This window comes from Lagenorhynchus albirostris, chromosome 3 (genome assembly GCF_949774975.1).
Source record: "Lagenorhynchus albirostris chromosome 3, mLagAlb1.1, whole genome shotgun sequence".
In the NCBI taxonomy this organism is placed as follows: Eukaryota; Metazoa; Chordata; class Mammalia; order Artiodactyla; family Delphinidae; genus Lagenorhynchus; species Lagenorhynchus albirostris.
In genome coordinates, this window is record NC_083097.1 from 26,771,716 (window position 1) to 26,787,755 (window position 16,040).

Here is a 16,040-nt window from a genome sequence, read left to right on the forward strand (position 1 = left end):
CCAGGGAAGCCCCCAGCACCACTTACTGAAGAGGCTGTCATCTCTCCACTGTATATTCTTGCCTCCTTTATCAAAGGTAAACCCACACACATATGTTCGCCTTTTCTCTGGGCTTTCTATCTTGTTCCATTGATCTGTATTTCTGTTTTTGTGCCAGTACCATACTGTCTTGATTAATGTAGCTTTGTAGTATAGTCTGAGGTCAGGGAGCCTGTTTCCTTCAGTTCCGTTTTTCTTTCTCAAGATTGCTTTGGCTATTTGGGGTCTTTTGTGTTTCCATACAAATTGTAAAATGTTTTGTTCTAGTTCTGTGAAAAATGCCATCGGTAGTTTGATAGGGATTGCATTGAATCTGTAGATTGCTTTGGGTAGTATAGTCATTTTCACAATGTTGATTTTTCCAGTTCAAGAACATGGTATATTTCTCCATCTAAATAGTATCGTCTTTAATTTCTTTCATCAGTGTCTTATAGTTTTCTGCATACAGGTCTTTTGTCTCCATAGGTAGGTTTATTCCTAAGTATTTTATTATTCTTTTTGTTGCAATGGTAAATGGGAGTGTTTCCTTAATTTCTTTTTCAGATTTTTCATCGTCAGTTTATAGGAATGCAAGAGATTTCTGTGTATTAATTTTTTATCCTGCTACTTTACCAAATTCATTGATTAGCTTTAGTAGTTTTCTGGTAGGATCTTTAGGATTCTCTATGTATAGTATCATGTCATCTGCAAACAGTGATAGTTTTACTTCTTTTCTGATTTGGATTCCTTTTATTTCTTTTTCTCCTCTGATTGCTGTGGCTAAAACTTCCAAAGCTATGTTGAATAGTTGAATAATAGTGATGAGTGGGCACCCTTGTCTTGTTCCTGATCTTAGAGGAAATGGTTTCAGTTTTTCACCATTGAGGATGGTGTTAGCTGCTGGTTTCTCTTATGTGGCCTTTATTATGTTGAGATAGGTTCCTTCTGTGCCCACTTTCTGGAGTTTTTATCATAAATGGGTGTTGAATTTTGTTGAAAGCTTTTTCTGCATCTATTGAGATCATATGGTTTTTATCCTTCAGTTTGTTAATATGGTGTATCACATTGATTGATTTGCGTATATTGAAGAAACCTTGCATTCCTGGGATAAACCCCACTTGATCATGGTGTATGATCCTTTTAATGTGCTGTTGGATTCTGCTTGCTAGTATTTTGTTGAGGATTTTTTGTTGTTGTTGTTGTTGTTGGAGTACGCGGGCCTCTCACTGTTGTGGCCTCTCGCGTTGCGGAGCACAGGCTCCGGACGCGCAGGCTCGGTGGCCATGGCTCACGGGCCCAGCTGCTCCTCAGCATGTGGGATCTTCCCGGACCAGGGCATGAACCTGCGTCCCCTGCATCAGCAGGTGGACTCTAAACCACTGCGCCCCCAGGGAAGCCCTGTTGAGGATTTTTGCAACTATATTCGTCAGTGTTATTGGCCTGTAGTGTTCTTTTTTTGTGACATCTTTGTCTGGTCTTGGTATCAGGGTGTTGGTGACCTCGTAGAATGAGTTTGAGAGTCTTCCTCCCTCTGCTATATTTTGAAAGAGTCTGAGAAGGTGTTCGCTCTTCTCTAAATGGTTGATAGAATTCACCTTTGAAGCCATCTGGTCCTGGGCTTTTGTTTGTTGCAGATTTTTAATCACAGTTTCAATTTCAGCGCTTGTGATTAGTCTTTATATTTTCTATTTCTTCCTGGTTCAGTCTTGGAAGGTTGTGCTTTTCTAAGAATTTGTCCGTTTCTTCCAGGTTGTCCATTTAATTGGCATATAGTTGCTTGTAGTAATCTCTCATGATCCTTTGTATTTCTGATGTGTCGGTTGTTACTTCTCCTTTTTCTTTTCTAATTCTGTTGATTTGAGTCTTGTCCCTTTTTTTCTTGATGAGTCTGGCTAATGGTTTATCAATTTAGTTTATCTTCTCAAAGAACCAGCTTTTAGTTTTATTGCTCATTGCTGCTTTTTCCTTCATTTCTTTTTCATTTATTTCTGATCTGATCTTTATGATTTCTTTCCTTCTGCTAACTTTGGGTTTTTTTTTGTTCTTTCACTAATTGTTTTAGGTGTAAGGTTAGGTTGTTTATTTGAGATGTTTCTTGTTTCTTAAGGTAGGATTGTATTGCTATAAACGTCCCTCTTAGAACTGCTTTTGCTGCATGACATAGGTTTTGGGGTCATCGTGTTTTTAATTGTCATTTGTCTCTAGGTATTGCTTGATTTCCGTTTTGATTTCTTCAGTGATCTCTTGATTATTTAGTAGCATATTGTTTAGCCACCATGTGTTTGTATTTTTTACAGTTTTCTTCCTGTAATAGCTAGTCTCATAGCATTGTGGTCGGAGAAGATACTTGATGTGATTTCAATTTTCTTAAATTTACCAAGGCTTGATTTGTGACCCAAGATATGATCTATCCTGGAGACTGTTCCATGAGCACTTGAGAAGAAAGTGTATTCTGTTGTTTTGGGATGGAATGTCTTATAGATCTCAGTTAAGTCTGTCTTGTTTAATGTGTCATTTAAAGCTTGTGTTTGCTCATTTATTTTCATTTTGGATGATCTGTCCATAGGTGAAAGTGGTGTGTTAAAAGTTACTGTGGATTCCCCTTTTATTCCCCTTTTATGGCTGTTAGTATTTGCCTTATGTATTGATGTGCTCCTATGTTGGGTGCATAAATATTTACAATTGTTATATCTTATTCTTGGATTGATCCCTTGATCATTATGTATTGTCCTTCTTTGTCTCTTGTAATAGTCTTTATTTTAAAGTCTGTTTTGTCTGATATGAGAATTGCTACTCCAGCTTTCTTTTGTTTTCCATTTGCATGGAATATCTTTTTCCATCCCCTCACTTTCAGTCTGTATGTGTCCCTAGGTCTGAAGTGGGTCTCTTGTAGACAACATATATATGGGTCTTGTTTTTGTATCCATTCAGCCACTCTATGTCTTTTGGTTGGAGCATTTAATCCATTTACATTTAAGGTAATTATGAATATGTATGTTCCTATTACCATTTTCTTAATTGTTTTGGGTTTGTTTTTGTAGGTATTTTCCTTCTCTTGTGTTTTCTGCCTAGAGAAGTTCCTTTAGCATTTGTTGTAAAGCTGGTTTCGTGGTGCTGAATTCTCTTAACTTTTGCTTGTCTGTAAAGGTTTTAATTTCTCCGTCAAATCTGAATGAGATCCTTGCTGGTTAGAGTAATCTTGGTTGTAGGTTTTTCCGTTTCATCACTTTAAATATGTCCTGCCCCTCCCTTCTGGCTTGCAGAGTTCCTGCTGAAAGATCAGCTGTTAACCTTATGGGGATTCCCTTGTGAGCTATTTGTTGCTTACTGCTTTTAATGTTTCTTCTTTGTATTTAATTTTTGATAGTTTAATATGTGTCTTGGCGTGTTTCTCCTTAGATTTATCCTGTATGGGACTCTCTGTGCTTCCTGGACTTGATGACTATTTCGTTTCCCATATTAGGGACATTTTCAACTATAATCTCTTCAGATATTTTCTGAGACCCTTTCTTTTTCTCTTGTTTTTCTGGGACCCCTGTAATTCGAACGTTGGTGCGTTTAATGTTGTCCCAGAGGTCTTTGAGACTGTTGTCAATTCTTTTCATTCTTTTTTCTTTATTCTGCTCTGTTAGTTATTTCCACTATTTTATTTTCCAGGTCACAACCGTTCTTCTGCCTCAGTTATTCTGCTATTGATTCCTTCTAGAGAATTTTTAATTTCATTTATTATGGTGTTCATCATTGTTGGTTTGCTCTTTAGTTCTTCTAGGTCCTTGTTAAATGTTTCTTGTATTTTCTACATTGTTTCCAAGATTTTGGATCATCTTTACTACCATTACTCTGAATTCTGTCTCAGGTAGATTGCCTATTTCCTCTTCATTTGTTTGGTCTGGTGGGTTTTTACCTTGCTTTTTAATCTGCTGCATATTTCTCCATCTTCACATTTTGTTTAACTAACTGTGTCTTGAGTCTCCTTTTCGCAGGCTGCAGGTTTGTAGTTCCCGTTGTTTTAGGTGTCTTCCCCCAGTGTGTGAGGTTGGTTTAGTGGCTTGTGTAGGCTTCCTGGTGGAGTGGACTGGTGCCTGTGTTCTGGTGGATGGGGCTGGATCTTGTCTTTCTGGTGGGCAGGGTCACGTCCGGTGGTGTGTTTTGGGGTGTCTGTGAACTTAGTATGATTTTAGGCAGCCTCTCTGCTAATGGGTGAAGTTGTGTTCCTGTCTTGCTATTTGTTTGGCATGGTGTGTCCAGCACTGGAGCTTGCTGGCCGTTGGGTGGAGCTGAGTCTTAGCATTGAGATGGAGCTCTCTGGGAGAGCTCTCACCGATTGATATTACGTGGGACCTGGAGGTCTCTGGTGATCCAATGTCCTGAACTCAGCCCTCCTATCTCAGAGGCTCAGGCCTGGTAGCAGGCCAGATCACCAAGACCTTGTCAGGCACACTGCTCAGAAGAAATGGGAGAAAGAAAAGGAAAGAAAAAAAATGAATAAAAAAAATTGTTCAAATAGAAAATAATAAGAATAAAAAAGAGAGCAACGAAACCAATAAGGAAATCCACCAATGATAATAAGCGGTGAAAACTATACTAAGATAAACATAAGAATCAGAAACAAATCAGTCACAGACAGCAAACCCCAAGTGTATAATTTCTCCCAAAGTCCACTGCCTCAATTTTGGGAATGATTCGTTGTCTACTCAGGTATTCCACAGATGCGGGATCCATCAAGTTGACTGTGGGGATTTAATCCACTGCTGAGGCTGCACAGAGAAATTTCCCTTTCTCTTCTTTGTTCGCACAGCTCCTGGGGTTCAGCTTTGGTTTTGGCCCCTCCTCTGTGTGTAGGTCACCCTCAGGCATGTTTTCCTGCCCAGACGGGACGGGTTTAAAGCAGCGGCTGATTAGGGGGCTCTGGCTCACTCCGGCCGGGTTGGGGGCGGGGGAGGGAGGGATACGGTAGTTAAAATTGGAATGATGGGCAAGCCTGTGGTGGCGGAGGCCCGCGTGATGTTGCAACAGCCTGAGGCGTGCCGTGTGTTCTCCCGGGGAAGTTGTCCCTGGATCCCGGGACTCTGGCAGTGGCGGGCTGCACAGGCTCCTGGGAGGGGAGGTGTGGATAGTGACCTGTGCTTGCACACAGGCTTCTTGGTGGCGGCAGCAGCAGCCTTAGCGTCTCATGCCCATCTCTGGTGTTCGCGGTGATAGCCACGGCTCACGCCCGTCTCGAGCTCGTTTAGCCGGTCCTCTGAGTCCCCTCTCCTCGCGCACCCCGAAACAATGGTCTCTTGCCTCTTAGGCAGGTCCAGACTTTTTCCCGGACTCCCTCCCGGCTAGCTATGGCGCACTAGCCCCCTTCAGGCTGTGTTCACACAGCCAACCCCAGTCCTCTCCCTGGGATCTGACCTCCAAAGCCCGAGCCTCAGCTCCCAGCCCCGCCCGCCCCGGCGGGTGAGCAGACAAGCCTCTCGGGCTGGTGAGTGTCGGTCGGCACAGAGATCCTCTGTGCGGGAATCTCTCCTCTTTGCCCTCCGCACCCCTGTGGCTGCGCTCTCCTCCGCGGCTCCGAAGCTTCCCCTTCCGCCACCCACAGTCCCTGCCCGCGAAGGGGCTTCCTAGTGCGTGGAAACGTTTCGTCCTTCACAGCTCCCTCCCGGAGGTGCAGGTCTCCTCCCTATTCATTTGTCTCTTTTTTCCTTTTTCTTTTGCCCTACTCTGGTACGTGGGGAGTTTCTTGCCTTTTGGGAGGTCTGAGGTCTTCTGCCAGCGTTCAGTAGGTGTTCTGTAGGAGCTGTTCCACATGTAGACATATTTGTGGGGAGGAGGGTGATCTCCACCTCTTACTCCTCCACCATCTTGAAGGTCCCCTACTTTTAATAATTTTAAGGAAAAATTTATTACCTACTTTACCCTGTTTTAACATCAGGAATCTGATCATTTTGGTTCTCAAACCACTCCCTGCTACTCCCCAACACACACACACCTGCACTTCTTAATTTTAGACCATGGACTTGCCCAACACTGGGCAGCTGTGTGGTCATGTTTGGTGTGTGAGCCAGTCATGAGCCTCCCCAGTTTATTGTTTTTTAAAACATAAGCTCTGTTGCCTCTATTCACTATTGGCCTTGGAAGATAGAAAGAAAACATTTTCATTTATTCACACCTGAGTGATCCAAAAAGATGAAAGGGTAGTGAGAATATATATAGCAGAAATCTGAGGATTTTGAGGAGTTTAAGAATTTCAGCCCTCGATCTAGGATAGTGGTGGTGAGGTTTGAAGACTATTTAAAATTTTTTTTGTAAATATTTATTTATTTATTTTGGCTGTGCCAGGTCTTAGTTGTGGCATATGGACTCTTAGTTGCGGCATGAATGTGGGAACTAGTTCTCTGACCAGGGATTGAAGCCAGGCCCCCTTCATTGGGAGCGTAGAATCTTACTCACTGGACCACCAGGGAAGTCCCTTTTAAAATCATTAATTGAAAAATAATTTCAGAAGCCCTATGGTTTTCCTTAAAATTCTTGGTTCAGAAACAAAGGTCCTTTGGTATCCAAGCACTCATAAATAGGTTCTTTTTTGATCTGTAACTTTTTTTCTCCTGAATATGGAGAAATGCTTCTTGCTCACTGCAGAGTAGTTAACTGGTAGGCAGAGAAAGCTCTTAGAAACAATTGAGAACATTTCCAACACTTTGGAGTCCTGTAACAATGGTTCTTGAATTTTTAAGTTGAAAGAAAGCTATTACTTGCTGTAAAGAAGTATTCAAAACAGTGCTGTCAGCAAGCCACTTCCATTAGAAAACTGCCTCCAGAAGGTTAATGGGTGTGATAACTTTAAAAGAAATTAAAAAATACTTTATAGTCTGTGTTTTGCAGCCTTTTTTTTTTTTTTTGCGGTACGCGGGCCTCTCACTGCTGAGGCCTCTCCTGTTGCGGAGCACAGGCTCCGGACTTGTAGGATCAGCGGCCATGGCTCACCGAGCCGCTCCGCGGCATGTGGGATCCTCCCGAACTGGGGCACAAACCCGTGTCCCCCTGCATCGGCAGGTGGACTCTCAACCACTGCACCACCAGGGAAGCCCTCAACCTTTTTTCTTTTTAAATTTAAATTTTTAATTTTTGGCTGCGTTGGGTCTTTGTTGCTGCACGCAGACTTTCTCTGGTTGCGGCGAGCGGGGGCAACTCTTCGTTGTAGTGCACGGGCTTCTCATTGCGGTGCTTCTCTTGTGGAGCATGGGCTCTAGGCATGCGGGCTTCAGTAGTTGTGGAATGCGGGCTCAGTAGTTGTGGCTCGTGGGCTCTAGAGCACAGGCTCAGTAGTTGTGGCGCACGGGCTTAGTTGCTCCATGGCATGTGGGATCTTCCTGGACCAGGGCTCGAACCCATGTCCCCTACATTGGCAGGCGGATTCTTAACTACTGAGCCACCAGGGAAGACCTGGGTTTTGCAACCTTTTAAACTCTAGCAATCTCTAAGGGGGGAAAAACTAGAGTGCTTACAACTCTTTCCTATAAGTATTGGAAAGGATTTAGGTTAGACCCTCCCATGTTTGAAAGTTTTTTATCTTTTTTATCTTACTGTACTGTAAGTTTATTTAAACCATCCCTTATCGTAAGCTACCCAGTGGAATAATAACTCCCATTTGTTGAGTGCTGAGGTGGAGAAGTGTCGACGGTGGCAGATATTGGGAATTTTATTTATTTTTCCATTTAATATTCATCATCCTATGAGGGAGGTACTCTCATTACTCACATTTTACAGGTGGAAATGAAGGTTTCCAGGGAATAGTTGATTTGGTCAAAGCGACACAGTAAGTTGAAGCAGGATTGGAATCCACATCTGGCTGATTCCAAAACCTGAGGCTGTGTTTACCTCACTGTGTTCCTATGGTATATACCTTGGACAGTGGCAGAATTCTCTCGTGGTTAACTGATTCAGCAATGGACCCTATTGGAAGTAACCCTCACCCTGATTTCCCCGGTGCTCATAAGCTAGAATTAGTGCCTGACCCAGCACTTCTTGTTGAGTATCTCAAAACCATTTCCCCACATTCCCAGCAGCAGCAGAAGGGGCTGTTGTCCATACCTGCATCCTCAGCACCTGGTAGCGTGTCAGGGTAGGTTAATTTGCTGAACCCTTTAATCAAGGCTAAACTCTAAGAAAGTTGGTGTTGGTTTGCTACAGTTAGATTTTGCCACTGGCCACAACTCCTGAAACAGGTTGAATTCTTCTTGAGTATAGTGACTAGGATTTCCTTTTGGCCACCAACTTGAGGTACCACAGGCCTTGTGACTGTGTAGGAAAAGCTTAACTTTTATGAAGACACTGGGAAAAAGAAGAGAATTATGTAAAATCAGACTTGATTCTCTTTCCTCCCAACTTTTTAATGGTTGTAATGAAATTGGAGCCTAGAGGCTTTGTATACCATACGTGGGCTGTCTTCTGGGCACCTTCAGATCCACTCTCCACCCTCCCACTCTGGTTGGCTGGCCTGGATGGACATGGCAACAGGCTCCCCTGCTTTCTGGCTCCTGGCTGGCTTTGGCCAGTGTAGAGCCCCACTAGGAAATTGGAGAGATAGAGGAACGGAGGTCAGATATTTATTCCTCTGGCTCTCTCCTTTCAAGGTCACCTTGGGCTGGCTGTGTCCCTCAACTAAATATGGCCTCTTAAGGGGGCCTCTACCCAATTCTCTTCTGATTTCCAGTAGTCACTCCCTTCCCTGTCCCTCTGAGCCTAATGTATTAACTATCCCTTTGGTTTTCCTATACTCATATTTGTAATTGGTCTCATAAAGTCTCCTCAAGGGCTTCCCTGGTGGCGCAGTGGTTGAGAGTCCGCATGCCGATGCAGGGGACACGGGTTCGTGCTCCGGTCCGGGAGGATCCCACATGCCGCGGAGCAGCTGGGCCCGTGAGCCATGGGCGCTGGCCGCTGAGCCTGCGCGTCCGGAGCTTGTGCTCCGCAACGGGAGAGGCCACAACAGTGAGAGGCTGGCGTAACGCAAAAAAAAAAAAAAAGTCCCCTCAAGTCGTGATTTGTGTGCCGTCTGCTTCCTGTTGATACTGTGACTGCTACAGTAATAGGCACCAGAGATGGCCCCAGGAAACGTCAGAGTGGGCCAGTGGGACACTAGTAAACTGTGGTATATGGTGGTGTCAAAACCACTTAAGCTAATTGGTGTGGTAGCGTGGAAGGCTTCCAGTTGGAGGGCAAGACTTCGATAGACCAAATGGCTGTGGCACCTCGTCACTATGGCTAGTTGTGACTCTAAAGATTTTGCAGACACCTCGCTGTTGACAGTCCTGAGAAGGCACCTGGGGAACGAAGAAGTAAAAGCTGTGAACATAGAAGAAGTATAGAAGAAGTAAGACACATGAGGAGCTAGAGAGCCCCTATGGCAGCTTTGAAGGGGTCCCTCATGTGTGGTCACAGCAGTTCGGGGACAAGCCCAGGCTTGGTAGCAAGGGCTGCATAGTTGTAGCACCAATTAAATGCTCAGTCCTATGAGACCTCTTAAGTGCGCTAGTTGGGAAAGGAGGTGGCATTTGGGCTCCAAATCTCCCTGGGCCTCTAATGCCTGCAGAGGCAGGCCACACTACCCCTACTGCCTCTAGTTCCATAACTCCCAACATGTCCCGGTTAGACTTACAGGGCCTGCTCCCGGAGGAGAACCTATAAACAGAGGAAGACATTTGAAGATTTCTCGTCTACTGGAGGAACCTAGAGAGCCTTTGTGGGAGTAGCTGCTAAGTGTGTGAGATCAGGGGGGTCATAGGTGGGAGTGGCTCCTTACATCTAGTGACCACTTGAAGAGTGTTCCATCCCAGTGACCTTAGACTTGAATATCTCCCTCCACATATTTTATTTTGAAACTTTTCAACCTACAGAGAAGTCGAAGAATAGTAAAAGGAACACCCTTATATCCTTCAAGTATTAATTGGCAACATTCTGTTTCCCTTTTTGCTGGACCGTTTGTAATGATGTTTGGGTTGCAGTATGTGAAGAAAATTCAGCCTCCCAGAAATATGTAGTTGGAAAAGGGAGGAGTATTTTAATAGACTTTTCAGATAATTGTGGATACTCTTTGATAACAACCACAGAACTTGACGAGTGGTAGTTTCTCAAAGGTCAGTTGCACTATGTAATTTTTGCTCCAAAGCTTGAATTACACCATTGGCAACAAATGCTGTCAGTTGTTTTCCTTGAAGTGAGGAGTTCAGTTTGTTCCTTTTTGAGAAATGTCTGCTAATTCCACAAGTCAGAGTAATCATAGTTTGTCAATTGTTCTTGCAAATAAAAGTGGTGCTCCGTAGAAAGAAACAGTAGTTCAGTTCATGTTCCAGACAGCTGTGTTTTCTTTTCCTGTGCTTAGGCTTAGGCTTTTTCAGCCATTGAACTTCAGTGTCTTTCCCAAGAATAAAGACATTCTTCTACTTAATCTATTAGCACAACTTGGAAAAATTCAGTAATCATATCTAATAATCAGTTTGTATTTAAATTTCCCCAGTTGTTCCCCCAAATGTTGTTTCTTCCCCGATGCAGTATCTAATCAAGGTTCATGCCATTCATTTGGTTATTAGTCTCTTTTAATCTAGAATAATTACCTACTCTTTATGTTTTCCATAACATGACTTTTTAGAGTCCAAGCCAAGTATCTGGTAGGATATCCCACATTCTGGATTTGTCTATTTCCTCGTGACTCAAGTCAGGTTAAATCTCTTTTGCAAGAATACTACAGAGGTGAGGTTCTGCACTTCTTGCCTCACACCGGAAGGCACATCAGGCCAGGTTGCTTCACTCTGTTTGATCACTAGGCTAGTTAAGGTGGGGATTGCCAGATCTCTCCATTTTAAATTAAGATACCTTCTTCCTTCATCCTTTTTATTAAATTCTTTGAAGAACATGTGAGTTTTGGGGACTTATGTGGAGGGGAGGAATGGTTCCAATGAATTGGCAGTGGAGATTACCCGCTGGCCGTCTTGTGCTTCTCATGCCACTGACTAATAATAGGCAGAATAGGGAGGTTTTGTATAGATTGAATTGATTGATCTTGATTGTCTCGAGGAAACTAGGCTGTGGAGAACTATGTTTGGAAACCAGGGATTTATTGATCTTTTATTTTATACTCCCTTGACCAGTTGTCCTGGTGAGTAAAAGACTGCAATGACTCACAGAGAAAAGACTTCCAAGAACACAGACACTGTAGCAATGAAGAGTTTGGACTCCCCATCTGGTAAAGAACCCTGGTCCAGTCAAGATGCTGGGAGAGGTTAAGGGGCAGATGGAATGGGCAGTGGGAAAAGCCAGCAACAATGACCAACACAGACCTTTTGATGTCAGGAGTGTCACAACAATGTTTTATGTAACTTAATTGTTTCTTGTCTCCCTCCCTTTCCTCTGAAATAAGTTATATGGATAACAGCAATGCTGGCAAAGTTTTAGGGTTTTGTTATTTATTTAGGCTGCACCAGGTCTTAGTTGTGGCACACGGGATCTTTAGTTGAGGCATGCAGGCTTCTTAGTTGCGGCATGCGTGAGGGATCTAGTTCCCCGACCAGGGATCTAACCCAGGCTCTGTGCATTGGGAGCGTGGAGTCTCACCCACTGGACCACCAGGGAAGTCCCAAGTGTTAGGTTTAGATGGGAGTATAAGAAAATTGATACCAATTTGGTATCTGACATGGTAGCTGATAGAACTTCATGCCCACTCTGTGATGGGGGCTCAATCTTTCCATTAGATGAAGGACCAGAAAGGATGCTGAGGGCAAAAAGGCGTGGGTGGTATCTCTAGCTCTAGCTCTGTATCTCATATCTATCTACCAATCATCTGTCTATACTGTGAAGTGTATACATACATACACACACAGACACACAGCACACACACACATATGTATATGTAGATATGTTCTATCTCTCCAGATCCATTGTACCTGTTCTATGTCCTGGGAGGCTGCTATGTATAGATTACATCAGTGGGCTGTGCCCTCTCATTTCTGGTTGGGATTGGTCCACGGTGAAAGGAGACTGAGGTGGAGTTTCGGTCACACCAGTCTCCTCCTATGTGAGTATCTTGTGTTGGGCTCCAGTACCTGCTCCTGTCCTTCACCTTTTGGCTGTGGAATGGTGACAGTTCCTCCATTATTAGTAGTCCAGGGTTATAGCATGGTTACCCTTTGGTTTTCCTGACGTTTACCCACACTTTTGTAAATAATCTATTTTAATAAACATACTCCTTGAATTAGCTTAATTTGAGTATATCTTTTCAAATTGGGAAACTGGTAATTGGCAAATAGAATTAGCAGAGAGAACTGTTTTCGGGAAGAATCTCTGTTGCCTGGCCCTCTGAGTGTGTCTTCAAATCTCTGGTCTTAAAGCAAAAAAACTTTGTTCACTTATTTTTAGAGTATTTGTTCCTCTCGTGCTATGTGGCATCTAAAAACAGTCATATATTGGGCTTCCCTGGTGGCGCAGTGGTTGAGAGTCTGCCTGCCGATGCAGGACATGGGTTCGTGCCCCGGTCCGGGAAGATCCCACATGCCGCGGAGTGGCTGGGCCCGTGAGCCATGGCCGCTGAGCCTGCGCGTCCGGAGCCTGCGCTCCGCAACTGGAGAGGCCACAACAGTGAGAGGCCCGCGTACTGCAAAAAACCAAAAAAACAAAAAACAACACAACAAAAAAAACCAAAAACAGTCATATACATGACCATAAATATCTCCTAAAATCATCAACCAGAAATCAGTCCAAGAAAGAAGAGTTTTTCAAAGTTTAGTCCCCTAATTGAATTAGGCAAACTTCTCTCTACTCCAAAGCTACATATTCTCTTTGGCCCATCTCAGTACCAGAGAGAATCACAGCTGTCAGGGGGAACACGAGATTACTGGCAATCACTAGGGTGACTGCCTGCTGTCAGGGATGAATGCCAGGGGCTGCCATTCCACTGTACACGTCCCTTGACCGAGAAGCGGTTCCCAGCATGTTCAGCCCCCAAGGTTGGTTGCCAAGTGGCTCAAGCCAATGTGGTCAGAGTTAGATAGGGAGACGATGACGTTTCTGAGTGCTTGAAAGGTGTGGGAGATGTTGGCCATCTTGAAGCATGGCCAGAGTAAATCCCCAAGGCGGGCACCCAAGTCAGACATCAGAATCCCAGTCTCAAGTGGCAGACCTGGAAGCCTGGATAATTTATTACATGAGGTGATGTCAACTTTTGGCCGCAGACAGGTTTTCATTCTCCTTGTCTGCCACATGGGTACAAGTCTTTTTACAGGGGAGGAATGTACTGAAAGCCAAGGCTTTGGCAGTTTGTAAAGCCCAGCATCCTAACCAATAGGCCACCAGGGAATTCCTACAGCCCTGTATTTTTAAATACAGGAATATTCTGTGAGTGGCTTCTGAGGGAGTGGCAGTAAGTGTCACGGGGAGCCATGATGACAGCTGTTTTAACAGCTTTAGTGTATAGATACGTTCCTGTGCATGCGGGAGTCCTATCAACAACTGGCGAAACATATCTATATGAACATCTGTATCTTCCTTTGTATCAGTCAATCTCAACATTTACAAATGTCCCATGCAAGGGTGACTGAATTGCCTTCTCTATGGGCTTGACAAATAGGAAAGTTCTGACAATTGTGCCAGGCTACACTGGAAACGTTTGTAGCATATGAAGTGCCTTTTTACTTCTCCATTGGAGGTGACGTTCCAGAGGTCACGCAAGCAGTCAGGGAGAAGATCCTTGGTCACCACCTAGTGGCCATCTAGGGAATGTCGAGGGTGATAGCAGTAATGCTCAAATTATCTGCGGTCATTTCCAACCGGTCGTGGACCAATACTTTTGTAAAATACAACAAAAAATTGTTAGGAAAGTTATGTAAAAAATACAAAATGCAAATTGCAATCTTTTATTCGATTCAACACACAACATTTTAATAAATGTAATCAGAACAAACAAAACACAGGGAAATGAAAATAAAAACTACATGTAGTTCATTGCAAGTGTAAACAAAACTAAACAGTGAAACAGCTCTTTCCCCATGTTAAATGCCTAAATGCAGTTCTGAACAAACACTATTTGTACCAACGTTCAAGTTTTCTACCAAGTATTTGATGTAAATATGTATCAATGTTTGTTATGTAGAAAGAATAGGTTTTTAATGTGTTAAATGAACTTGTTTCTCACTCAAAATTAATCTAGATTGCATTGATGACAGTGTTACTGATGGGGGTAATGTATATATAAACTGTTTCTGTGTTTTGTTTTAATAACATATGTAGTAGAGAAACCAGTTCACAGGGACAGGTTCAAGATACTAATTTTTGACTTTTATGTATAATGAAGCAAGTGAGGCTATATTTCCAAAATTGATCTTTAATTCTTCATAAGTAGTCAATTCTAACAATTTATTCTGTATTGTTGCAGTTAAATTGTATATTGACACGAAAGAGATGAATTCAAGCTACATTTCCATCTTTTGATGAAAAACATAATTAAAAACATTCTATCCTGTATCTAAACTATTGATTGATAATTGTTGTTAAATTATGGTAATGTTATTACAGTCTATATAAATTTTGTTTTCCCAAATTATAACCCTTAGATCTTATTTGCCATTGAAAAACATGTTGCATGAAAGTATTAAAAGTACTGAAGCTATCAGGCAAATAAGTAAACATGGCTGTTCAAATTGTATCATTAAGGGCTTCCCTGGTGGCGCAGTCGTTAAGAATCAGCCTGCCAATGCAGGGGACACAGGTTCGAGCCCTGGTCCGGGAAGATTACACATGCCGTGGAGCAACTAAGCCCACACGCCACAACTACTGAGCCTGTGCTCTAGAGCCCACGAGCCACAAGCTACTGAGCCCACGTGCCGCAACTACTGAAGCCCAAACGCCTAGAGCCCGTGCTCTGCAACATGAGAAGCCACCACAATGAGAAGCCCGTGCACTGCAACGAAGAGTAGCCCTGGCTCACCGCAACTAGAGAAAGCCCGCGTGCAGCAACGAGACCCAGTGCGGCCAAAAATAAAAATAAATTAATTAATTAAAAAAAAATTGTATCTTTAAAAAGTAGAAACCAACTTTTTTTTTTTTTTTAGTACGCGGTCCTCTCACTGCTGTGGCCTCTCCCGTTGCAGCTCCGGACGCGCAGGCTCAGCGGCCATGGCTCACAGGCCCAGCTGCTCCGCGGCATGTGGGATCTTCCCAGACTGGGGCACGAACCCGTGTTCTCTGCAACGGCAGGCAGACTCTCAATCACTGTGCCACCAGGGAAGCCCGAAATCAACTTTTAAAATTAAGAGTTTGTTCCTGAGTTCAAACATTCCTATTTCAGTAACCACCATACTTTAGCAAACAGAAATAGTTGTTTATGATCAGCTTCTATATTACCACATAATAAAGGTAATATTCTTGATGTCAAAGCATTAGCTCTTACGTCATTCACAATTTTTGCTTTGTCAATAAACATACTAAGAACATCTGACTTTATATATGTATACACACAAATTTATAAAGTAAACTGGTGAAATATTAAAAATTGGTGAATCTAGGTTAAAGGGTTTATGGGAATTCTTTGCACTATTCTTGCAACTCTTCTGAAAGTTTGAAATTATTTCAAACTAAAAAAAAGTAAAAATAAATGATTATTTGATTGGAGAGTAACCAAACTGCTAAAATTTTGTCTACTATCATGACTGTAAACATTATTAAATCCTTTAAAATAGTAAATCCTTTAAAATGGTACAAGCTAATAACATAAATTGCTTCACTAGTTTAGGTGGTAATGTAAAAACATAAATTGAAAAAAATTAACCTGATTAAAAATTAACATTGTAAAAATTACAGTTATAAAAAGAAATGCTTACATTTTTTAGAATCGTATTGGGTGGGCCAAAAAGTGCCTTCAGTTTTTTGGGTTTTTTTTTAACATCTTTATTGGAGTATAACTGGTTTACAATGGTGTGTTAGTTTCTGCTTTATTAACAAAGTGAATCATCTATACATATACATATGTCCCCATATCTCCTCCCTCT